The sequence below is a fragment of the Xiphophorus maculatus genome, chromosome 14 (assembly GCF_002775205.1).
Source record: "Xiphophorus maculatus strain JP 163 A chromosome 14, X_maculatus-5.0-male, whole genome shotgun sequence".
Taxonomy (NCBI): domain Eukaryota; kingdom Metazoa; phylum Chordata; class Actinopteri; order Cyprinodontiformes; family Poeciliidae; genus Xiphophorus; species Xiphophorus maculatus.
Genome location: NC_036456.1, coordinates 17,670,121 through 17,694,500, shown reverse-complemented (window position 1 = coordinate 17,694,500; position 24,380 = coordinate 17,670,121). Strand labels below are relative to the sequence as shown.

General features: G+C 40.5%; 2 protein-coding genes across 2 annotated transcripts in view; one reads left to right on the top strand and one right to left on the bottom strand.

Annotated features, from left to right (window-relative positions):
- The window catches only part of LOC102237680 (leucine-rich repeat and fibronectin type-III domain-containing protein 4-like), a 53,677-nt gene extending 37,050 nt beyond the window's left edge, over positions 1-16,627 (bottom strand). The window contains exons 1-2 of the mRNA XM_014468976.2: positions 15,979-16,627; positions 14,592-15,228 (exon numbers count right to left, since the gene is read on the bottom strand). The gene's annotated coding sequence lies outside the window, so the exon portion shown is untranslated. The remainder of the gene's footprint in view (positions 1-14,591; positions 15,229-15,978) is intronic.
- Positions 1-24,380, top strand: part of pc (pyruvate carboxylase) — a 371,443-nt gene that overhangs the window by 237,337 nt on the left and 109,726 nt on the right. The window lies entirely within an intron of this gene.

Here is a 24,380-nt window from a genome sequence, read left to right as displayed (position 1 = left end):
CAAAGCTGCAGCTCACAGGGTAGTTTCTATTTTTTGCAGTCCAAGAAGATCAGCAACTTCTGAAACACTCAGACCAGCATGTTGTACACAAACACAATGTTTAAAGTTAATTTCCAGTTTTTTGTTTTGATGTTAAAGGTGAACTTCAGCCAGATGTCTTCAGTCATCCACCAACTTGCTGCTGCATGATTGGCTTATCGTGCTTTACACTTATTGTTTTGTCCTTTTGATGGATAACAAAAGATTTGTCCAAGGAAATGTGCAAAAACAGTCAAAGTCCAACAAAAACCTTTGAAATGCCTTCCAGAATGCACAAAGAACTGATCCAACTACTTTTAGAAAGTTACAACGTCTGGTTGCTTGGAAGCAAAACCATTTTGTGTTTCAGCCGAGATGGGATTTCAGCGTCACATTGTTTTATTCTGAAATAAAAAGCTCCGCCTGCCTAATATTGAGGCAGCGCTTCAGCTGCACCAAGATTTCCAGAAACTCACTCTCGCTCATATTGCAGGGCCTGGATATAAGGTGAGCACTTGCATACTGAAACAACCAGGAGCATACCAAAACAGTCTTCCCACACAGTCATAATTATAGGGAGGCCGATGCATAGACACACACACACTTCCCTGCAGGCAAGAAACAAAAGAACGCCCACGCAGTCTCTTCTTGCATCTGTCGTGTGTACTGTAAGCCCACTCATCCTTTTGATACTATTGCTCTTTAGCCGTATTGTCCTCTTTAGTCAGCTGGAGTGTATCAGGAGGAGGAAGGGGTAAAAATTTCATATAGAAGCGTAGCGCGAACGCAGGAGAGCTTAGCAGCGTGAAATGGAGAGAAGGAGTAGGGGGACACACAAAGAAAATGGTGGGGGATTGCATAAGATGGAGGAAAATAAAAAGCCATTAGTGTAAAGAGCAGAGGAAGAGTGAAATGCAAGAGTTTGAGGAAGATGGGGAAGGAGTGAGGGATGAAGAGTCAGCAGGTATGAATGTGTGTCGTTAAGCGGATGGGCAGAGAAATATGTAAAGGCGATAAACTGATGAAGGCCGCCATCCGTCACTGTCAGGAAGAGAGGGATGTGAGAGGGAAGAGTGGATTTGATTAGCGAAAGGAAGAGCTGTGTTAAAAATTATTTTGGAAGGTGTTGCCATACTGATGGAGGAAAATAAGAGGGAGGCAGAAAAATAAGGTCCTCTTTCAAGTTTGTGGCCTTTTGAACCAAACTCCTAGTGGAGAAGCAAGGCTGCATCTGGTTTTGTTTCCACTTGACTTAAAATAGGTCAGTGATGACGGGAGTTGATGCTCACTCCCTTGGGTGACGGATCTCTGTTCAACTTATCCATCTAATTATTCTCAAGGTCTTTGCAGCCTCGGTATTACCTCACCTAAAGCCTGGAAACATGCCAATCGTTTGTTTGGGAGATTTAGATCTCTGAGGAAAATCTTTCTGGGTTTTCTGTCTGATTGTTGACCGTTTTCACAGCAGATCTATGCCTTTGATACTGAGGGATGGGAATATTTATTCAGAAAGCAGCACAACCTATTTGGTTATTTTGGTCATTTCTAATATACAGCTCTGGAAAAAATGAAGAGCCCTCTGCACAGAACCTCCTGGTTATTCCACCACATATTGATTTCTCAACTCTTCCTGAGTTAAAACATTAGTATTGTTGTTTCTAAATTAATATAAACTTGTTTTCTTTGCATTATTTGAGGTCTGAAAGAACTGCATCCTTTTTGTTATTTTGACCATTTCTCATTTTCTGCAAATAATTACTAAATTTTTGCTTGTAATTTCAGAGACATGTTGTCAGTAGTTCATAGAATAAAATAATGTTCATGTTACTCAAACACAGACCCAGAAAGAGTAAAATCAAAGAATCTGATCATTTTAAGTGGTTTGTCCAGAGGTATATGTTAAGAGGAAGGTTTGAAAAAAATCAGTTTCATTCTAAATTAAGATATTAAATATGACCACTAAAACTTTTTATATTCCTGAAATGTTGACCTGCTGAACAGTGTCCATGTCCTGCATAGTATATGGACTCAATACATGGTTGGGGCTCCTTTTGCTTCAATGGCTCTGCTGAGGTGTACTGGAAGCACAGGTTGGTTTGATAGCAGCATTCAGGTCAGGTCAGCTTTTCATCGGAGGGAAACATGAAGTGACATTTCACCCCAAACCATCACCGACTGCATTAACTTCACACTGGACCTAACTTTTATGACACTTTCTTCCTTCAGCTTAATTTTCCATTAGTATTAGGGAAGCACAGATGTGAAAATTTGGTCCAATATTTTATACTTCCTTTCAACACTAAAAAAAACTTCCGTCCATTCCTGAGCTTCAGATATCTAAACTAATAGCACATGACCAACCATTTTCCCTCCTGATACACAAACAAACTGCAACAAGATGAAAATAAACCTTTTAGTCTAGTTTTATGTATTGGATAAATATTGACAAGTTAAAGAAGGACTATTTAAAGCAGGTATGTTGTCCATTCCAGATGAATATGTTTGTGTGAACAGCCTGCTTCTGTAGCAATGACCTTTTTATCGCATCGCTGTCCGTCTTCCTCCTGATTATGTAGACCATAACAAATCCATGACATAAGATTTCTGCATTGAAAATTCATTCTGCTTGGTTTCTGGGGAATGTATCTCAAGGAGGGGAGGAAACATAAGTTATTACTGGATGCAGTCGTAAACAGTGATGCAGCATGAGTAGCTTTTTTTTTTTTGACAGCTGCAAAAAATGTAATTGCCTTCCTGTTTGTCTCAGTTGCCTGTACCTTGACATCTTTCACAAAAATGGACAAAGTTGGTCATTGAGGCAAAAGAAACATTGACTTAAGAATGTGAAAACTGCTGTGTCACCACAGCTGGAGTCCACAAAGGCAGTTTTATTCTGATATCCTCGGCTAATTCCTTCTGCACCGTTTATGCAAGGAGAAAAAGGCAACAACAACAACCAGCTTGTTTCTGTTTGTGTACGATGAGCAAGTGTGAATCTGTCTCACTAAATCCTGTTGGAGCCCATCCTACTTGGAAGATTTCGATAATTGTCTCTATTTTTGGAGCACGGCAGAGTCAGAATATTAAAATGTTTTTGTTTTTCTCGCCTCTTCCAACCCTGATTCACTTCAAACATTAAAAAGGCTCAGAAAGACCTAATTTTCTGAAGCTGGTGCTCATTTTTCCCCTCTCCATTTAAAAACCATGACAGCTTTGTTTTTGGGTGATTTTCCTTCAGCTGGATGAAACTACTTGCCACTGATGTGCATAAAATGAGAGGACAAGAGCGTTTCATCAGTCGGTTTGTGGGATATTAGGGCACTTCCGTCTCTGGTGCTTTATCTAAAGTGAAGTTCTGACTTAAATCTTTGAACTTGGCAACTCTTAAAAGAAGAGCTTGTTTCCTCTTCATGCTGCGTTTGGAGTAAAAACCTAATACTGGTGGAGGCTTTGAAGTTTTCTTCCCTTCTTAAGGTTTTCTTAGATAAGAAAGGCAGTCTTTAATTAACCTGGAATGCTGTGTTACAAACTGTGAAGTCATGAAAGTTGGTTTCTACCTTAAGTTTCTTTTTCTTGGGCGAGAGTACATCAGCTCTTTTACAGCAGTATGAAACGTTGGACTGAAAAGCAGAAGGCAGCGTGACCCTTGTGCTCCGATTTATCCGAGAATCTGTGAACCATGAGGAAAAACTGAAGACATTCCTGAGCACTCAACCATGCATGTTGTTTTTCCCCCTCTATGCGCCGTGTAGAAATTTGTACTTGAAGTCAAAACTCACATCTTTGCCCTTTCTTGATTCCACATCATCTCAAACGATCCAGCAAATCTTGTTAATGTAAACAAAAGGCAAATCAAGATCCAATTTTCCTGCAATTAGTATCTTTAGCAGCTACAACAAAGCAATTAGCTGCAGCTAAATAATAAAAGCTCAGATGGATTTCCCTCGTTGCTTCATATTTGTTAGTTTGAATGCTCCAGGCATTCATCAGTCTGCTGATAAGCAGCTTAAACCCCTCAAATGGCTTCGCTTTTCAGGCGCTTCCCCCCAATCAAGTTGCAAAGTGAATTTAAAGTTTGCATCGTCTTCACGGTTCCCCTCTTCCCAGTCTAAGGTAAATCAGTTCCTGAACACTGTTATTAATGTTATTAACACCTCCATGAGGGTGGCAGGGAATATCCCGCCCTTCATGAGTCGCTGTAATTTTCCCCCGTTGGAAGAGAGCGAACACAAGCTGCAAAGCTTTGGGGATCCTATTTTCCGGGAGGTAAATTGAATTGGCAGCTGTGGTGACTGTGACTTTCTTATTTTAGTAACACAGGGGAAAACCGAGTGGGAGCGTGTCATAATCGCCGAAAAACTGATTGGATTTTTTTTTTTCTTTACATAAAATACAGGACAATCCTGAAAGGAGACATGTTGGTGGCTTATTAGTTTAAACTAAACCAGAACGTTGACCCTAAACATACAGCCAGAGCTACAGTAGTTTAAAACAAACTGGTCCAGTCAAAGTCCAGGTCAATATACAATTGAGAATCAGTGGCAAGACTTAGAGTGTTAAAGAAGCCAGCCACCCAATCTGACTGAGCTTGAAATGTTTTACAAAGAAGAGTTGGCAAAAATTTGTCTAAATGTGAGAAACTGGTAGAAATGTGTCCAAAAGGTTTTTCTCCAAGGTCAAATGCACACCACAGCAGCTGCGTCTTCATTAACCATAGAAATCAAAATTACAAAAATAAATTAGCTGAATGCAAACATGGCAATTTCAAAAAAAGTTGTATTTTGATAATTTCTTCCTCTAGGGTGAGGTGGTTTTTTGACCATATCAAAATAGATGTGTTTAGCAAAACTGCTATGGAAACACGTTTTTCGCATCACAGAAGTCACACAATTCAATTCAATTATTATTTAATGGACACACCGCAATGGTGAAATTGTGTTTTTTTTGACATTAGCAGAATATCGACTAAGATTTGTGCACATCTGCAATGGAAACACAGCTAATCATTCATACTAAATTATAAAACCATGCATCATCCTTTGTGTTGATCTGGAACAGAAATTGCCAATAAATATGATACTACAGTACATAATGGAATAAAGTTTGACCAGTAGGCGTAGTTTTCCCCTCTATATAGGAGAGAAAACGGCAGACCAAAGTGTTAAATGGCCCAGCCACACTGATACACCCTGGATTCCTCCTTTTCTCCTTGTAGTGGAGTCATTTTTCATTGGTTGATGGCTGTCAAATTGAGAGGCGTCTCAGCAATGTTGGGCTTTGTTTATTCCTCACTCCAGATGACATTCTCATAGTTGTATCTGATTAAATTGCACAGTGGTTTAAGATGGGAGCCAATAAAAGGCTGTAATTAATTGCTGACAGTCTTCGTTATTGCCACATGCTCATCTCTTAATGAAGATACCGTATTTTCTGAAATGGAAAGAGGGAGGGGGGGATTAATTTTGAATTTGCATATTGTGTCTGCAGAGATTGTCATTTTGATGTGTCTAAGCCTTATTTTGTTAAACTATTTTTTGCCATTATTGTTGTCATTTACATATATTTTTGCCTTAGACTTTAACATCTGAGCTGATGCTGCCGCGGTCCAGATATATTGATTTTAACTCCCCAGAATAAAACCGTTATCAGCTAAAACTGTATGGAACAAGTTGATTGAATGCTGTTCAGAACTGCCATCTGCATACTTGTGGCATTTTCTAGGGCTTTGAGTGAACATGAGTCAGCCATTAGTTTGAAATATGTAGTTTATTACAGATGAATGTTCACTTTTTCAGATTTCAAGTAGTCTCACTCATTGTATGCTATAATTAGGACAATGGTTGAACAGTCGCGCGAGTCATCAGAGGAGGGTGTTTTTCTCCAATCAAATCAGCTCAAACCTGCATTTTTACTGCATTTCAAAGATTGCACAGCAAAGAAATTGTGGACAAATGATTATTTGATTCAGTAGTGGTGCAATATTAATATCCGCAGCAGTGGATTTACTGTGTTGTGTAGTTGATCGGATACATGAAAATCCTATTTTTAGTTTTTTCCAATCAAGTGAAACAAATGGGCCACTATTTAACTGGCTGGATATTTAATTTGAACTTTTAAAATTAAATTTTCTTCATATTTACACTTTTCGTCCATTTCTTGTCCTTAAATGTTGAAAGTAAAGGCCCCTAGTGCCACACAAACCTTTAAAAAAATAATAAGTGTTTAAATAACTTCAGAGTTATTTTGATATTTAGATGGTCCAGTGTACCAGATGTACCTGAATGCACCATAAAGCCCTGTCTGATCAGAAGGAACATGAATGTATCGCTGTGTTGCCACGTCTTTTATGCCATGCCACATTTTGGACTGATTGAATGCTGCAGGCAGCTGGATTTGGACTTCATGTGATTCTCCTGTGACATCTAAATTAATTTGACATTGTCTAATTTGACTTTAGTGCCAAGCGATCTAGGTACGTTTTTATTTGCTGTTAAAAGATGTGCAAGCTGACATAAAGTTCTGGTTCGGTCCACTTTCTCCACTGTAGCTGCATGAGAAACATGAATATTCCCAACTGGAAGATGGCTGGGAATCTTCTGTTTTGTTTTGGTGTACCTCTTTAAAGTTCTCTCCAGATTGTTGCTTTTCGCTCTTAGTTCCTCACATAAATATTTAATTTGTGTTCATGTATGAAATAAGGCTGTATTTGTCTGGTACATGTGCATAGCGAACTGACAGGGCATTATCGGATATTTTCAAATCTGCGCACCACTGCACACCTAGAAGTTCACAGCATCTCCCCCCAAAAAATCTGGGAGTTTTTTTCTTGTTGTTTTTGCTTCATTGTGAATATTGGTGCCTCTTTCCATTGAAGATCAACTTTGTTTAAGCTGCAATTAAAGTGTAATTGAATATTATCTGTATAAAACTACAAAGAATGTATTTAATACATTTTGTCCTAAGATGATTCTTATGTGTTTGCAAAGGAATTCCTCAAGATAAAGAAAATACATCAGCCTTAAAGACCATTTAATTTTAATGAGGATTTTTCTGTTTTACATGCCGCCATATCTGGAAATAAAATGGTGCTACAACAATGATCACATTGTTGGATCTGATTACAACAATGAATCAAGCCTTCAGTCTTTTTTCTAATGTCTTTCTGAGGTTGTTTGCTCTTTCCATATACCAGATGTAACCAAAGATGATCCTGAGAGTTCAAAAAGATTAAAACCTGCATATAGACCAACTTTAAATAGACAGACTTTCTTCTTGATCTTAGCTGTATCTCTGCAGTACAAACATGAAGGCCTCATCTACACTAGTTTGATGTTTTTCCTCTGATTGGGATGAAAACTAATCAATTCAGATGGTAATTCTGCATAAATCCCATTTTCTAAGCCCAGTAGTGATAATATTCACATTGACCTGGCAAAATCCACCAAACATCTGTAGATTGTTTTAACATCTGTCATGACTGGAGCTTTTAGTGGCATTTTGAGGAAAATGAAAGTTGCTAAATGCAGAAAACTGTACTGATAACATCAATGGGTATGCAGCAAAACCAGTGGAAATTATTAAGATGCTTAACTTTGGAAAATGTTTTCAGTCGGCATTAGTGGATGAGATGCAAAGCAGAAAAAGTTATTGGAAAATATCTGGTACTTAAATTTTTTTCTAATATTTTTTCTTCATTTTCAGTTTTCTCTTCTTTATCTTAGCGCTGAAATCTATCTAGTCACTTCTCACTCTTTTCTAACAGCTTTTGCTGCCACCTTGCCATATTTTCAGCGGGTGATTGTTGATGTGTTTCTCGTGTGCACCTGTGAATGTTTGCATTGGCCAAGGCGAGGACAAAAACAACAAACACGAGTTGAGAGGCAACACTCTAACTGGCCACCTCTGTGCAACATTTTCCGCCTATTCAGAAACCCTGCTGCGCCAATCAGACTGGACCCCGATTGGCTTACACGATAGGACGCCGTTTGACAACAGCCACACTTGTGTATGTAGGCGCAGGTTGATGATTCAGCAGGGATCCTGGCTTTCTGAGGGGGAAGTCCTGAGCATGAGAACAAATACCCAATCAGCAGCCTGCATCTAGCACAGTAGGTCAATGACATACCAGCCAGGCCTTTGAATTGTAGTGATGGATGTATTGATTGATGCTACAGATGGGCAAACAACACTTGTGCACGTATACCTCCTTTCATTAATGCTTTTCTTCTTTTTTCTTGTTTTTTTTCCCCTATATTGCTCACATCCATTTGCTTTCATCCCCCTGTGAAACAAAGGGGTGTATAGAGATGCAGAACATCAGCGATAAGAGCTGGGAATAACACAAACATCCTTAGAGGGAAATGGATGCCTGTGGCGTCTGTATCGAAAACATGCTAAATGATTTCTCAGCTGAGGCTTGTTAGCATCGCACGTGTTTGATCGGAGGCCTTCCTCCGCCGTAATGAATCACAACTTTTACTGCAACTCGACACAGAACGCTTTCTTCCTGCTCTCTCCTTGATTTGTGACAATAATAATGCCGAAACAATGCGGCACTTCATCCAGCCTGCGGTGTTGTTGGTTTCCCTTGAGCTTGTTGACTTTTGCACGTCAAAATGCAAATGCTCAGCATTGCTGATACAAGCAGAAAACACGGAGACTCAGACTGTAAGTGTGGCAAACGAAGTACAAGCTGGTTTGCTCTGACAGTCGTCACCCACGCTGCATTCAGCACCGTGATTCACTCGAGCATCTTCAGCCCACATCTGTTGATTTGATAATGCAGGAGAACACATGTGCTTCCAGACGTATGGTGCAGAATTTAGATGCATATAACTTTAAATTTGTCTCCTTACGCATGGCTATTGACTCTCTCCTCCTTTGTTTAGGTGTCCTGTAGAAACTATCAGTTTTTGAGCTGCCAATTATCTGGGACATCTTGTCACGTCTCTTGGGTGTTTAATGTGAGCCTGAGTCAAGTTTTGCCTTTAAAAGTCACGTCTGTCAAGTCTCACTTGAGGTTTTTAAAAGGCGAGTCTTAGTTGATATACAAGTCGTTAAAGGGCGAGTCTGAGTCATGCTTTGTCTTTAAAACGTGAGTCTGAATCAAGTTTTAAATCTTTATGAAGTCTATGTGTTTTGAGTCTTTGAATGTTGACATTGATCCAAGTATTGAGCTTATGTTTCTTCAGATTTTTTAAAGATCAAGTTGGAGTCAAGTTCCTAGTTTCTAAAGTTTAAAAACTTGACTCAGACTCAACATTCAGAGGGTGAGTCTGAGTCAAGTTGCTAGACACAAAAGGGGGAGTCCAAGTCAAGCCAAGTCAAGATTTTAGCTTTAACAGAAGAGTTTGAGTCAAGTTCAAGTCTTTACAAAGTGTCTGGAGTTTCTCTTGGGGAGTCGAGTAAATATTTTTTGTCTAAATATTAAGAAAAATCCAAGTTATTAGTATGTAAAAGTAAGATAAAGTCCATTTATAGACCTTAAATGACAGAGTTAGGGTCTAGTCTTTGAAGAGTCAAGTTTTTGATCTTTCAGAGGACAAATCAAATTTAAGTTTTAAATCATTACAGGAGAAGACATTTCATTTAATTTCACACGTTTTTAGAGAACAGGTCAACAAAAGAATCAAGTCTCTCTTGAGTTTTTGAAGTCATTCAGCTAAATATTTCATTTTGAAGAAGTTAAGACTGAATGAAGTCTCTAAGTCACTCAAGTTTTCTCTTCTTTGAAGGTGAATCAGAGTCCAAATTATTTTAATGTTTTAACTGACCTACATTCTGGTCAGCCATGTAGGAGGTATTCTCTTGAAGGATATGCTAATCTGGACTTTTCAGAAATCTTCAGATATCACAGATTTCTTTTTCCACCCCCTGTTGTCCTTCAACCCGTTCTCTCCTCTTGTGCGACTCTTCCTTCCTCTAACACCCCGTTGCTTCGCTCTCGCTTTCACACTTGGCTCTCCCCCCATTTCTCTTCACTCTCGTACGTCTCCTTCCACCCTAAAACCAATCTGCCGTCTGTCTCCAGCGGTTGCGTAGTTACGGTTTGTTCTGCTCATCAAGCGCCCGCTGTGCATAAACAGTCTGTCAACAGTTTAATTACTCATCCTTTCATCCTTTTTCCCCTTACTTTCTGTTAACACACATCCTAGTTGCTTCCTGCCGTTTACAGTGGAGCTTCCTGGTTGCTCCCTTTCAGTTCTTCACTTCCTTTAAACTTTGGCCTTGTCCTTTGTTTTCTGCCATGCCTTTCCTCATTACAGCTGGATTTTTAGGTCTAACTTATCATTTAACATTGATCCATGTCTCTGTCTTCTCTCACTGATGTATTATCACTACACTTCCTCTCTTCCCTTATTTCGGTTTGTCATTCCTCCACTAAGGTGTCATCTCTAGCCTTGTCTTTCTGTTTTGACCCTTCCCTACCCTTTGTTTCCCCTTCTCGTTGTCTTTAAATGTGGCCATCAAGACTCCAGCCGCTTCTCATCCCACCATTTGCTTCCAGCTAGGCATCCCCATATCATTACTTCAAATATCCTCCATTTCGCTCCTTGATTGAAAGCTGCTTAACTCATGAAGGTGTCTGACACTTCACAGCCCTCGTCCATCATCCCCGACATCTAATCACCCGTCTGCCATGGTCGGTTTTGTGTAATTATCCACGAATGTCCACTGCCATCGTGCTCAGCCACACTTTTTTGATCGCTTAATCAGACTGTCCCTCCTTTCTTTTTCGCTTTTTAGTCATAAATTAACAATAATTAGGCTTCCTAATGTGCTGTGAAGCATTGTGCGTGAGAGCGGGAAGCGTTCTGAGCTAGAGGGGTTTATGAATCTGCAGAATATTGGCCTCAATTTTCTATGGCAAGGACCCAAATGTTTTACTTTACAGGCTAAAAGAAATTGCAGGCTTTGTCTCTTAGTCTTTTTTCCAGCAGATCCTGTCTATCCCCATACATTTTGCTTCTTCTCCCATCTCCTCTTTTACTTTCCAGTCTGTTCATGTTGGCAGGCCTCCTGCTTTGCACAGTGTGCACCCCATCTGCTGCTTTCCCCCAACTGTAGCCCATGAAAGGTGGGCACCCCTGGTAACAACAGGCCACCCGGTGCATCTGCAGCATAATTGAGGGAATGGTTCTTTTATGGAGCTTTTACTTCACCGTTTGAACCAGAGGAGTCTCTCTGCTGCTCTCTTTTCTTGCTGCACTCATTAGCGCAGGAGCACAGAGCAGTTTTAAGATTATGATTTGGGTAAACGGAAATCAAAGGGGCTTCTTTGTCACACTTCAAAAGATTCAGCTAGTCCTTCTGCAGAGACTCGGGTTTGAAGCAAGAGTCAAAGATGGAGTGAATGGTTCTGGGTTTCTAAGTGGGGTGAAAGATGAAAACGATGGAGCGTATTTACCAGGTCTGGACAAAATGAGAAAGAGAACTCCATCCATCCTGCTGCCCTTCATCCTGTATTCATCTGTTTTGATTTTTGTAACGCCCATCCATCCTTCAAGCTGTCCTACCATCCATCCATCCATCCATCCATCCATCCATCCATCCATCCATCCATCCATCCATCCATCCATCCATTTATAGTAAACAGTTTCTATCAGATAAAGCTCAGATTTTCTCTGCCTCGTCCTGTTGGTTCCCAATAACCTGTAACTGTCGTTACTTTTTAACAGACTTTGAGATCATCTAGAACTAAATGTATCCAATGGTGTGATGGACAGATCTCATTCGGTCCTTTCTTTTATCCCTTTAAGCTTTATTTTAGCATTAAAAACTATTTAATGTATCTTGTCCTAATCTTTCCTTTTCCCTCTGTTTCTTCCATTAAATTGCATCTTATCACGTGACGAAGCTCCATTCACTAAATCTCACTCCTGCCCTGCCATCCTTTCATCAACCCAATCTTAACCCTCACTCCCATGTCAACCCTCCCTCTTCATCCCTATCTGTTTCTTTCTCATCGCTTGCTTATCCTCCTCCCGATCCAGTCAGCCTGATCTCATGTGTCAGTGTGCCAAATCTGCCTGTGTTTGTGAGCAGACGCGGCTTACGTAAAGAGCCTGAAATGAAGGGAGGTTAGAGCACAACAATCGCTCCTCTGCCCCGCATCCCTCCATACTGCCTTCATACATGCAAGGCGCCAGGTGAGATTACATGAAGGCCTAGGTGATGAAAGCCACGCTGAGACGCGCCTATTGAGTAATCCGATACAGGACAGCTGGCTGACACACAGTTGAGTGTTAGCATGGTGTGGGGTAAGAAAGAGGGGTGTCAGAACCGCGGCGGAGTGATGAAAGCTTACAGTCATCTGTGCCATATGTGAGATTTGAAACTGCGTCCTTCAGTCTGCATGCACTCAGTTTGCCTCCTATGCTTCTGCTGCAAATGCACATCTGTTCATTATTCACAGTCCCTGAGTGTGTTTATGTGAGAGACAGAGCGGTTCCCTTGCCTCTGTGCCCACCACATTCATGCACTTAATGATTCAGCACACAAGGACTAACCATGCAGATATGGATTTTAATCTGCTGGACCAACATGTGCTCAGTCGTTCTGCAGGGCCTGGCAGAAGTGTACACACCCTCAACTTAAAAAAAAAAACTAGAATGTGTTTCATTAAGAATTTATAAACAAAGCATGCATAGTGATGACCTCCCTTGGCTGCGGTTATAGCCGAGTGTGTTTTTATGGTGCGTTATTACCAGCTTCGCTCATCTGGAAAATGAAACTGTTCAGTTCAGTCAGATTAGACAAAAAGCAACTGAGAACCTCAATCTCCAAGTGTTGTCTGAGATTCTTGCTTGGATTTAAGTCTGGGTTTGACTAGGCTGTCTGGCTGCCTGTTTAGAGTCGCTTTCTATTGGCAGTCAAAACAGCATGATGCTGCCACTACCAAGTTTCACCACAGGGACATGTGAAACACATGATTGTGTTTTACATGATGACCAAAATGGTCCCCTTCCCATAAGTACACATTTCTAGATTTGGGCTACATTAACACTGCAGGTCTTGATGCTCAATTCTGATTTCCTTTTTTTAAATTTTTTTGATCATACCATCAATTCAATCAGACTTGTGTGAACGGTTACGACCCCAAAGCGACCCTCTTGAACAGAAGAAGTTTATTGTTGAGCAATGGGAGCTGACAGGATTGTCACAAGATAAAGGAAGCTAATAAAAAGAAGAAAGCTTCAACCATTGTTTATGTCCAGATTACTTACTTGTCCTGGAGCACACTTATGTCTCATGCCAACAACACAAGGTGGATTAAATGCAACTTGACTGCAGGCACTTGAAAACAAATGTACACTTGTCTGATTTAGTATCGCATATTACGTTGAGCTTTTCAGCCAGGTGAAAAAGCCGTATTTGGGTCATGTTCACCAGCTGTGAGAGTCTAGCCCAGGGGTGGGCAACTCCAGACCTCGAGAGCCGGTCTCCCGCAACTTTTAGATGTATCTCTACTTCAACACACCTGAGTCAAATAATGAGGTCATTAGCAGGACTCTGGAGAACTTGACTGCACTTAGGAGGTGATTCAGCTGTTGGATTCAAGTGTGTTGGACCAGGGAGGCATCTAAGAGTTGCAGGACACCAGCCCTCGAGGACCAGGATTGCCCACCACTGGTCTAGCCTTATAGTAGTCATGTCAACCGATTCTCCCACCCGAGCTGTGGTTCTCTACACCTCCTCCACTGCCTCTTGGCTACATCCCCAATCAATGCTCTACAGTTAACTTCTCATGCCATGAATGTGACTTCACATCTTATCGGCATGAAAACCGTATGAATGCTCCATACGGTTTCCATTTTCTGATTGAGAAGTGGACTTTATAATCTAAACCAGCTTTAAATGTCCCTACAACGTCCAGTCTGATGTGTTCCTTGGTCTACATCAGTGGTTCCCAAAGATTTTCTATAAATCTATAAAGATTTATAGGTTACAATAAAATCCCCCCCAAAAAAGAAAAAAAAAATCAACTGGGCACACACATCGTTCAACCAGACTTAAACCTATACACATATTTTGTTTTCATACTCCACTGAAGTTTATTTCACACTTCAAGTTGCAACAAAACAAACTACCTTCTTTACAGTGAAACACTTTTGTGTAACTGTTTTTTTTCATCCCTAGTGTTTCCTGCGCCCCTCCCCCCTACTGCAATGGCACTGCGCCCTCACCAGGGGGCGCACCCCACACCTTAGGAACCATTAAGATGTGGTTCCTAAGATGACCTGGTCTACATGATGCTGTTTCTTCACAAATGTTTTCTAACAAACCTCTGATGTTTGCATACTGAGATTAAATTACACGTTATATGACTATTTCTTAATAAGGAGACTTCTGATAAGTTTTCCACTAGATTTTATTTAGGGGCGTCAGAGTAAATGGAGCTGGATACAAGTGCATGCCAGAATTATTTGATTTATACTTTTTTCTTCCATTTCACAATTATTTACTATGTCATGTTGGTCAATCTTATGAAATCCAAAACAAAATGTGAAAAAATTGAAAGAGCATGAATCTTTTTTCAAGGTTGTGTGTGTGTGACGCTCCGTTGACGTTACCTTTTCCGTCTGTGCGCCTCTATAATCCAAATCAGCTCCACATGTTATCCAGGTTTAGGTCTGTGTGTTTTGTGTGTGTGGATGAGGATGTGTGTCAGTGTTGAGCACAGATCTCGCCTCAGGTGTTTGTGCTGATACGAGGCCAGCCCAGGGCTGGGTGGGTTGTGTTTTTACTGGTGAAACCTGTCCCACTCACTCCTCCGCACAGCAAAAATGGAAAAGGCTGATGTAGGTCAACCTCTTGAAACCAGAGAGTTGAAGAAATCCCAATCCCACGATATCCGCTTAGGTTTTATAGACTGAGAAAAACCTGGAAAATCCTGATTTGCTTGCTTTATTCCGGCGCCGTATTCCAAAAATTTGAAGAGATCCAAGAATCCACTTAGCTAAAAATCCGATTTTTGGCGTCTTGATGTGATTTCCTCCTGGCCTTGCTCAACTTTGCTTCTTCTCTCCTGGTTTTCATTCCTGTTCATTCTTTGTCTTTTATCTTTCATCCCCTCCACTTCCAGCTGTGATTTCCTGCCCGCTCGGCGCGATGCACATTTACTCCCCGACTCTGACTTAGTCGTTCCTCATGACCTTGGGTGGAAATTGAGGGAAGCAGGATTGTCGAGACGGACGTATCGTTAGAAATCTGAAACAAAAGACGGGTGGACAGTGTGAAAATGCTGAAAACAAGATGTGCAGTCACATCTTTCACCCCAACTTCCCCCTCCTGTCCATCTCCCCTCTCTCATCCCAAAGGATGCAACTCAACCTCACCCTCCCTAACCCCCGTCACACCTCCTCCTCTTCCTCGCCTCTCCTTCCTCTCGCTCCCTTTCACCTGTCTGTCAGAAACAATCAATAGCTGCGAGACCCTCTTAATGCTCCTCAGCGGGCTGCATTGGCTTATTGCTGCACAAATGCATTCGTGCACGCACACGCGTGGTCGTGCAACACTTTCACACACCTCCACAGTCGCTGCCACCACATTCAGTAAGTAGTCATGCAGTGATACTCTTGCACACACGCTGCCTCTTCCTCCCTGTCAGCACACACACACACACAGCTTAATGAAACAACTGAGCTATTGATCAGCTCCATGAATGTCAGACAGTTCAAAAGTCCCCCACAGCCTCCCACCCTCGCTGTTTGCCTGTCAATCAATTTCCAAAAACCAGCTCTGTTAAAAAAAATAAAAAGATCTCATCTATGCAAAGTGTGTTACATCCGTGCAGTTTCTCTGCTCCAAACTGAGGAATCTGGGATGCATTTGTTTCCCGCTTGCTTACTTTCCTCTTTGGCAATTCCAATTTAGCTATTTAAGCGATAATATCGTCCCTCCATCCCTGTCTGACATGCTCTCCCGAGCTTTCTGTGATGAAAAGGTGGAATTACTAACCTTGTTTTCTGGATCATTCCTCCGTGACTCCTGGAGCAGTCACATCTCTCCGTCTCCGCGCCTCTCGCTCTATCTCAGCTCCGCAGAAAAACACCCATCCCTCTCTCTCACTTTCTCTCTCCCCCCTCTTCTTCGTTTTTTCCCTCTCTCTATCTCTCTCTGTCTATCCCAACACCCCTCCTCCTCCTCCTCGCTGCTCTCTCCCCTCAGTCGGTCTCGACAGCTGCAGCAGCGCTCTGTCTGCTTGCACTGACGCTCTTCCGTCAGGCTGTGGGCTGATTGAATTTTAAGTCATGTTAATCCTACTGAACAGGTACTGAATGAAGGAGGAGACGAAGAACGGAGAGAGAGAATAACAGGGACGCAGGCGAATCACAAACCTCCGCTCTCCCTCTCCAGGTTTTTTTTCAAAACTTCATCCTACTCTTCCTCATTATAATTTCATCCGTCTTCCTGTCCTCTTGGTTTTTCCTTCGTATTGTTGATTGACTTCATGCTCATGTGGCGAAGAAGAGCGTTATTCCCAAGTCGGAGCAAAGAAAAGGCATTTGTGATCCGTCTCCGCAGCACCAAGCTGAAAGAATGCACAAGAGAGGGAGGCATGAAGATGAGGAGCATGAGGGACGCTGGGACGAGGCGACGAAGGGTGGGGAGGGTGTAAGAAAAGAGAGAGAATCGTGAAGAAGAGGAGAGATTAGGTGAGAGGAAGAACTGGACTCAGAGGAGGAGAAAATGAAGCTCGGAGTAACAGACTGAGGAGCAAATTACATTACTGGGATAATTTATTCCACAATTACAATAATTTTGTTGCTTTAGATTAATAAAAGTGAAAATTAAGAAGTGTTAGCGGAAAATAAGATTAACATTTTGCCTTTAACGTAAGATTTGAGCTCAACGTCGTGTGAGGCACAGAAACGTTGCAGGAATGTAAAAGTAACACAAAGAAGGAAAAATTGCGACTTTTTACTGGAGAAACGATTTACATTAATTACAAGCTTCAGCGTGCATTTAAAAATTTTACATGACAACTTTTTATGGTTTTAGACAAAAAAAATATAAAGATGAAACATCTAAAGATTTAGGTGTCAACAGGCAGAATGACAGTTTTGGTCGGAACATTATGAACGGCTGAAATGAATCAGTATGAAAATAAAAAACTTTACTGATTTAAAAGAAAAACATGAATTGGATACAGTGGACCTGTTCCTGTTTGCAGATTCATGTATTTGAATAATCTTGATTATTTGCAGAAGATTTGCCTATTGTGAGATTTTTCTAAAGAAAATTCTTATTTGAAAGAAAATTCAGCTCAGGAATTCACTAGGTGCAATGCTGCTTGACATGATACTGGCTGACGTTTGCAAAGCAGCCAATCATGTTGTGCCTTTTTTTTTTCTTTGGAGCTGATTGGCTGAACCCCCAAGAGCGGTGATAAAGGAAACCCATGCTTTTTTGTCTCTAACTGCCTTGAATAACAGGAATCTATTGTATGAAAGGTTTATTGTGGATTCTTTTTTATTCAGTCGTGGTCATAATTGTGGCTCATACATCCCCACTAATATTTAGTTGCATGTCCTTTACCAAGTTTCATGTCAATAACAGACTTCATCCAGTTGCCAACCAGCTTCTATCCTCATTCTTGTCTCATTTCATGGAAGCATGAGTTCATTAATTCGGTCGGGTTCCTGGTACAGACGGTTCTTTGAAGCATCTCTCTTAATACTACCCTATCTTATCCAGAACCACCTATGAAGTGTTTCTGTTTGTTGTCCTGTTGGATCACCTGGTTGCATCCTAAGTTGAAGAATTTGAGGATAGTTGTCATCTTAATTATTCTATTGACTGAGCAAAATCAAAAATCCCCTAAAAGGGATTTGACTTGATTGGCTTCCAATCTCATTGGTGCTTGAAGGAGTTTTGGAGCAAAAGTATTTACTGTTCGAACTCATGCTAGACTTGAGTGTTTGAAACGCATAGTAATAATAAAAAATAAACAAATGTGTTCAGTATTATCATGGGAACAACTCGAACATGTCTGAAATGAAGTAAAAAAATTTCCTCTGACAAAATGGGTCTCCTTTCCTCTATAGCGAAAAGCTATAGCTAAAAGCTAAGCTAATATTGGTTGAACTGAGGATCTTTGAATGTGTATTGGTTCAGAAAAAAACCTAATTGAATAAATTTACTATTTACCTCATGAGATCTTCACTAACTTCCTATAAATGTTGCAAACAAACCTTTTTATGCTGGCATAGAAACTACCAGGTGGATCACCTCATGTTCTCTCTTGCCAGCTTTTTACAACTTTTAAAGTCTAGTAAATGCAGAAAAGTCTGGTATGAATTCACATTGATCCACAAAAAAAGCTCTTTAATGGACTACAAATTGTAAAACTTCCAAAAGCATAAAATATTGATATGAAAACTCTTTGGAAACCTTGTATTTTCAGTTGAATGGATTGAAGTGAGCATAGCTGCTTTGGTGCTGAAAGGTTTTGTTTCACTTTTGATCTGGTAAATTTTTATCATTCTTTTGAGCTATGGGTCCTAATCCTGCTGAAAAGATTCAAGACCTTCACTTCAAACCAAGGCTTCTCAACTCTTTGCAGCACATTTAAATTTCAAATGGTAATCTGCTGATTTAATTTGTTCCTTTTGATAGATTAAATAACTTCCCCACCAGGGGCCCTGCAGGATGAAGATCTACTTCACTTCCTGAGCTTCAGTGGCTCTTTTGTCCCAGAACTTTTTCACTCTAAAGCCTGAGACACATATCTTAGAAAGTTTGTGAGAATTTGTCTTATTTTGCTCCTCTGTTATTGACAGGTGATATACAGTATCTTTGTTCTTCATATTTTCCCTCAATCAATACTTTTATGTTGTCAGCTTTATCTGATTGCTGCGTCCTGAATTGATCTTGTTTTTTATTTACACATGAATAATGCAGCAGTGCGTTGCAGGACTGAGGTGTTTTACTGTTTTTGATTCAGAGCCATTGTGATTAGTTTTAATGAGATTTTTTTAATGCTCCATAACATCCATTATCTTCTGCTCATATGAGTTTTGGTCCTAGAGAAAACAAGCATCCTGCTAGTCAGCAAAACGTTCCCCATGAGAGATCCTGACACCTTCCAGAAAGTTCCTCTGCTGTCATTCCACAAAATATAATATGGTCCAAAAAAAGGTCGCCCTTTGAATTTAGCCGAGCAAACAGGTTTAAGCTTCCTATTGGATAATTACTGCATTGACTACTGTCTTCCAGCTGTCAAGATAATGCAATGATTAGCTTCTCATTAAGCAACGATGTGGAAAGATGCATCCTGCGTTTGTGGAAGCCTTAAGAAAACCACTAATCATTGACGCTAACTGGAGAAAAAGGCTACAATTCACAAGAGAGCATAAAGACTGGACTTCAGAGTGACGGAAAAAGGTCATGTGATCAGATGAGTCCAGATTGACTCTCTTCCAGGATGATGGGAGCATCAGGGGCAGAAGAGAGGCAGATGATGCACCCGGTGTCTAATGTGGGAGCAGTGTTATGATCTGGTTATTGCAGTTTGTCAGGTCGAAGTTCAGCAACATTATGAACTTTGACCTTTGAGGTCATTAAAATGACCAGGTTATTCAATCAATGGATTATTTCTTCCCTGATGACTTGGGGTTACTCCAGGATGATAATCACAATCATTGGGCTAAAATTGTGAAAGACTGGTTCACTAGAGCTAGGGATGCATGATATTGGATTTTTGGTTGATATCTGATATGCCGATATACTAAAACCCATTTGTTCGATGACCGATACCAATACTGATGTTTTTTCTCCTTTACCTACTTACTGAAACTGTCCTTCTCTACTGTGAATTAAAATACTGCATTATCTTTGTCAGTTTAGCCTGCTACCAAAAGAAAAAGCTAAAAAGGAGGCTGACAATGATGCAACACTTTCAACTATTATGTTTAATGTCAAATTTACTCAATACTTGCTCTCTAATACAATGACAACACTCAAACAGTGCAGATTTGACATTGTGCTGTGCTGCAGGCATCATTGTCACTGGTTTGTCAAATAAAAACGCCTTTCATATCGGTGAGTTATTTTGACAGAATGGTCAAACTCCGATATTACATTTTACAGCTAATATCGGCCGGTACGATACCATGCCGATAATATTGTGCATTCCTAATTAGAGCATTAGGCATTATTTTCACACATGGATCAACCTCCAGAGTTCAGACCTCATTGGGAAGTTTTTTGATTTGTTGGAGACGTCTTTGCACAGCCGTCTGTCTCTCCCGTCATCAATACAAGATCTTAGATCTAGACAATAAATCAGCAACAATGTAAATGTGGTGAGAGACGCGTAATCAATATAAATAGATATCTGTAACTTCACTGAGTTCCGATCCAGAACCGCACAGCATTCTGGGGGATGTAGGCAGAGGTAAGGCTTTAACTGCTCAACCTCTTGGCCATCTAAGCCAGGTTGGTGGCAACAACTAATTCTGTCACTCTTTGGTTACCTAGCAACAGACTGTTTAGTAAGTTGTGGTTACCTAGCAACAACCCGCTGAGTAACTGGCGCAGCAGCAGCTTAAGGTTTCACCACTTTGCCTCATAGCTGCTTAAAAATGAAAAATTGGCGAGGAGTGAAATGTGTGGATAAAAGAGAAAATGTCACGCTATCAGTTTGGCTGTATTTTGAGATATTTAAAACAAAAATCTAATCAATAATTATCAATATTGAGTAATATGAAACACTTCTATTGTTTATTTTTTGGCTATATTGTCCAGCCCTACAAGATTTTGGTGAAAATTTTATGCAAGACTAGATGGAAATAAATCTTGAGACAAATTAGAAGCCACAATGGATATTGTGAACAAAAATTGACAAAGTATTAGATTGTGTGACCTTTTGTTTTTTGGTCAGGCAGTGTTTTTGGTTGTTAATAATTGGTTCCTTCCCTACTCTTGTCACTAAAATATCCTGATTATAAAAGAAAATCATATGTTTTTACATCTCTCTATAGCTAAATTCAGTCCGTTCAATTTAGAGGTGCCAAGTATTCTGATCTCGACTTCAGCCGGAGGTAAATTCAGGCAGTTAATTATACAAATAGGGATAACGATGCAGTTTTGGGCAGTCCCGTTGAGAAATGCATGCATAATTAACCCTTAATTGCTTCCAGAAAGAGAAACAAGTAGTTGTTTAAATAATTAAAAGACCTGAAGCGATAAGTTCAGATATGGCAGAGTTTAACTTTCACCAACATGCAGGCTGCTGTGTGAAGGAAGCAATATAAATGTTTAAACCACACACAGGGCTGAAGGCCTTATCATTCAATGCATAAATGATTGCAGCTCGCCCTTGCATAAAAGCTGCATGCGACCACTGATAAAAATAAAACATTTTTTTTTACGTCTTATAAAGAGTGTTGTTGCACTACGAAGCGGCAGCCTTCCTTCTGCCGCTGATGGAGAGCAGAGATGAGAAGAATTAAAGAGTCAGCTGGTATGACGACAGGAAGCTAAAGTGCCTTAAGCAAGCTTGGGTCAGACCAGGATGCGAGTGTGAGCAGAGGACGATTAGGGAAGCGAACGCATAAGTGCCAACTTGTGAGGGCAGAGGTAGAGAAGAGAGGCCAAGCATCCCTACAGGCCATGAGGAAGATAAGTGGGGGGGGAAAAAGGAGGAAGGTTGGTGAAGCAAAGGATGGAGTGATAGGAAGGCGATGGGCGAAAAAGCGCAGGCGATAGCACTTCAAACGGTGGTTGATTTTCCCCACCATGTCGATAGCTGCTGGAAATGGCCATTTAATGGGAAGCGTTTCTGGTTGCTGGTGTGTTGCCGTGTCACATTACTGAAGCAGAACCTATAACATCAGCGCTGTCGGATGTTGGAATTAAGTCATTTCCACCATTCACACGTGGAGTTTGGTGTGCTGACGACATCAGAGCGGTGATGAAACATCAGAGAGAAATTAACGGGAGGGGAAACTGTCATTAGTGGAGATTTGGTTGCACTGGATGCAGCTCCGTTTTCACTAAGGTTTCCTTTTTTCTCATGACCACCCCCTGTTTACCTCTGTTGACCTTCACCACTATAGTGGAAAACTGCTGACTTGACTCTTTTCCAGTCGTCGACAACCTTCACAAAGAGGATATGCGACAGGAGGTCATTTACTTAACGAGTTGTTTGGATGTAATGATGAAAGTTTAGTGGAAGGAAAGAGTAGGATAAAAATATGTTTGCCATGCAGAGTATTTTACAGCAGGGGTTTTAAAGTGTAGGAGATATCTGAAACAAACGACTACATTATTGCTAATATTTCTGTAATGTTTTTTTCTGTTTCTGATCTTGTGGGGTTGATTTTCTTTAGCTACACAAAGCACCACATACAGCTCTGCAAAAATTAAGAGACCACTTAAAATGATCAGTTTCTCTGATTTCACTTTTCATAGGTATATGTTTGAGTAAAATGAACATTGTTCTTTTGTTCTATGATCTACTGACATGTCTCCAAAATTCCAAGCACGAATTTAGTATTTTCACTCCAGTTAAATTATGTTACTTCAACCCTTTTTAACTCAGGAAGAGTTCAGAAATCAATTCTTGATGGAATAACCAGAAGATTTTCAATGGGGTTCAGTACAGCGGTCTCTTATTTTTTTTCCCAGAGTTGTGTGTTCAGTTGGCTAAAAATGTGAACTGCTTTCTGCTGTGATTGCAGCTCATTTAGCCTCCTGTCAAAAAAAAAAGGAAAAAGTCCAAAGACTTCATCATCCACCTTGAATGTTTGGTCTCAGTATGATGTCAGAGTCAATATGGTAGCATAGCGTCGTTAGCTAGCACCTGTTGGCAGACAGCAGTTTGGTAGTGGAGCATCTTCAGATCCATCCCACGAGAATCCAAACTTTAAACCTTCTTGACCAAAAGTGTCAGCGATGAACCTGTTTTACAAGCCACATTTGAAGTACCGTAATTTCACCACACTTGGCGCCATCTGAAAAATTCCAATGGCTTTCCAGCCAGTATCGGGTTATTACGGTAATTTAACTCCCGCTGCTGCAGGGAGCATGTTTTTCTTCGGTTTAATCTGATGAAACACTCTTTTAATAGACGGTAAATTGTGAAAATACCTGCTAGATATCGAAAGCTCCAGTTGTTATGGAGAAATGGGCAAAAATATTTACTCACAGGACTTATTTTGCTTAATAATAAGCAAAAATATCCAAGAGGAGATTTGAAACCTACGCCTGTTTCAGAGGCTCATACTTCCTCGTGCTTTTATTCTTATATTTCTCAGACCAGACTCTTATCACCTTACTCAAAGTAGCGCTGGGTAGAAAAAATACATTTTGTCTTTGGCAAAGGTTTGTTGAAATTGTCCGCAGTTCATTTTTCTGTTTTTTTCCCGTCAAGTTGCACATGGGGGTCATGCCACACACTTTGAAAAGCCCAAAAGTACCAGAGACCTAATGACTTGAACTGTCCTGAGACTTGATAACCAACAATGCAGATGATCTAAAGGCCATTATTAAAACAACCTGAGCTTCCTGATCACATCAGCACAGCCACATGATGATAGAAATGCATTTAATTGGTTGACATAAATAAAAACAAATATATTTTTATGAGGTTGATGTTGCATCATAAGTTTCTGAAGAAAGATTTTTCAACAGATGTAAATAAACTGAAAGGCTTAAAATATGTCACTATGTAAACATTTAATGTAATGTTTCACTTTTTAATTTGAATTTAGCTCTACAGTAACGTTCTAAAGCATTGACATGGATGTTTATACTCCTGGTTTCTCTGATCAGATATTTTCGTCTCCATCTTTGCCGCCATTATTTTTTCTTCACTTCAATCAACGTATTTTTACTCTCCTTCAAAGCAAGGTCAACCAAGGAGACGTTTGATAGATAATTTCATCCAGTCGCATGTTGTTTACAGCGCTCTGTTTTCTTCCTTTGTTGATTCACAGTTAAAGTTTTAGTTATGTTGCTGTCAGTAGATGACCTTGGAGAAGGAAGGAAAAAAGTGACCTCCCTCTTGATGGATGATTGATGAAGATGTGAGCTTATTCAGGGCGACCCACAGTTGGTCGGCTGAAACTTTTTCTTACTGGAAATCTTGAGGGAGAAGTTCAGAGACTTCCTGTCCTGCTTCTGACCCACAGATAAATCCAGTTAAAGTAAAGCACACAGGAGGAGTGGGGGATGTTTTCTCTGTAGCAGTGACAGCCGAGCAATGAGACTGGCAGGATCTTTAAAGTGAAGCCGCACTTAATCAGGAGGAGGACAGACCTGTTCGACTTCATTCTGGCCAAATTAGCCTGCAAAGTGAGCTGGGGAGTCGGCCTGCTGACCCAGAACACAGCTGATCAATGTACTTCTGCCTA